Source organism: Penaeus vannamei, chromosome 12 (genome assembly GCF_042767895.1).
Source record: "Penaeus vannamei isolate JL-2024 chromosome 12, ASM4276789v1, whole genome shotgun sequence".
Lineage (NCBI taxonomy): Eukaryota > Metazoa > Arthropoda > Malacostraca > Decapoda > Penaeidae > Penaeus > Penaeus vannamei.
The window spans coordinates 3,342,423-3,344,922 of NC_091560.1; the positions used below are offsets into that span (position 1 = coordinate 3,342,423).

At 34.1% G+C, this 2,500-nt stretch overlaps 1 protein-coding gene across 1 annotated transcript in view; it reads right to left on the bottom strand.

Annotated features, from left to right (window-relative positions):
- LOC113816568 (protein O-mannosyl-transferase TMTC1-like) overlaps positions 1 to 2,500 on the bottom strand; it is a gene marked incomplete at its 5' end in the record, with an annotated part of 67,633 nt that overhangs the window by 20,232 nt on the left and 44,901 nt on the right.

The following is a 2,500-nucleotide window of genomic DNA, read 5'->3' on the forward strand; positions in this document are numbered from 1 at the left end:
TATGTGTGTGTGTATGTGCGTTTATTTACGTATTTGATTGAATACACACAAACACACGCAAACATATATATCTGTGTGTGTATATGTGTGTGTGTGCGTTTATTCATGTATTTGATTGAATACACACAAACACACGCAAAAACATATATCTGTGTGTGTATATATGTGTGTGTGTGCGTTTATTCATGTATTTGATTGAATACACACAAACACACGCAAACACATATATCTGTGTGTGTATATGTGTGTGTGTGTGCGTTTATTTATGTATTTGATTGAATACACACAAACACACGCAAACACATATATCTGTGTGTGTATATGTGTGTGTGTGCGTTTATTTATGTATTTAATTGAATACACGCAAACACACGCAAACACATATATCTGTGTGTGTATATGTGTGTTTATTCACGTATTTGATTGCATACACATACACACACACATATATATAACTGTGTTGTGTGTGTGTGTGTGTGTGTGTGTGTGTGTGTGTGTGTGTGTGTGTGTGTGTGTGTGTGTGTGTGTGTGTGTGTGTGTGTGTGTGTGTGTGTGTGTGTGTGTGTGTGTGTGTGTGTGTGTGTAAGTGCGTGCGCGTGTGTGTGCGTGTGTGTTTATTTACGTATTTAATTACGTATTTAATTGCACACACACCCACACATATGTATCTGTGTGTGCGTGTGTGTTTATTTACGTATTTAATTGCACACACACACACACACACACGCACACACACACATACACACACACACACACACACACACACACACACACACACACACACACACACACACACACACACACACACACACACACACACACACACACACACACACACACGCACACACATATATGTATCTCTGTGTGTGTACGTATAGTAGACATACATGCAGCTCAAAAGAACCAATAATGTGGCACTGCATCCCCAATCAGATATAAAATAAGCTCCTTGAACTTCCTCCGCTACAGAAACCACAGAAGCCGAAGTCGATTGTTAGTCGTAACTATAGATTCCGATCCTCAATTATAAGTGTCTTACTTTGGTTTCAATCGCATGCCACGTTTGGCTTTTGTTTTAGGGGAAATATTGGGAATATAATTCACGGAATAAGAAGAAATAAAAGAGACAGAAAAAAGAATAAGAAATAAAAGAGAAAGAATGAGAAGAAATAGAAGAGACAGAAGAAGAAGAAAAAAAAGAAAAAGAAAAATAAGTAGAATAAAAAGAATAAGAAATGACATAGAATAAGAACTAATAAGTAAAAATAAGAGACAGAAAAAAGAATAAGAAATAAAAGAGACAGAAAAAGAATAAGAAATAGAAGTAGAAAGAATAATACAATTAAGAAGAATATATAGAAGAGACAGAATAAGAAGAAAAAATAAAAGAGATAGAAGAAGAAAAAATAGAAGAGACAGAAGAAGAAGAAATAGAAGAGAAAGAAGAAGAAGAAACAAAAGAAACAGAAGAAGAAGTAGAAATAAAAAAACTAAAAGAGACAGAATGAAGAAGAGAAATAAAAACATAAAAGAGACTAGAATAAGAATAAGAAATACAAGAGATAAAAAATAAAAGAAGAAATTAAAGAGACAAAAGAAAGAATTGAAGTAAATAAAGAGATTAAGAATAAATTGCATAAGAAAGTAGAAAGAGACAGGAGAAGAAAAAGAAATAGGAAAGAGAGACAGGAATAAGAAATAAAGCTAAATAGAAGATACAGGAGAAGAAGAAACAGAAGAGACAGAAGAAGTAGAAACCAAAAGAGGCAGAATAAGAAGAAGAAATAGAAGAGACAAAATAATAAAAATGGAAATAATAAGAGACAGAATAATAATAAGAAGAAATAGAAGATACAGAAGAAGAAGTAGAAACAAAAGAGTCATAATAAAAAGAAGAAATAGAAGAGACAGAAGAAGAAGAAGAAATAGAAGAAACAGAAGAAGTAGAAACAAAAGAGACAGAATAAAAAGGAGAAATAGAAGAAATACAAGAAGAAATAGAAGAGACAGAAGAAGAAGAAGAAGAAATAAAAGAGGCAGAAGAAGAAGAAACGAAAGAGATAGAAGAAGAAGAAGATTAAGAAACGAGAGATAGAAGAGACAGAATAATAATAATAAGAAGAAATAAAAGAGACAGAAGAAGAAGAAACGAAAGAGACAGACGAAGAAACGAAAAAAAAACGAAAGAGATAGAAGAAGAAGAAGATTAAGAAACGAGAGATAGAAGAGACAGAAGAAGAAGAAGAAATAGAAGAGACAGAAGAAGAAGAAGAAACGAAAGAGATAGAAGAAGAAGAAGATTAAGAAACGAGAGATAGAAGAGACAGAAGAAGAAGAAGAAGAAATAGAAGTAACAGCCAACTTTCTCCTCTTTCCCTCGCGTCGCAGGTGACTCCGACGCATACAAAGTGAGTCGACTTGGACCCCTCTTGCCTGACACTTGAAAGATGAGGGAAATGAGCGTCTTGCACAGGTCCTTGGCTCTCGTCTCCTCTCTTTC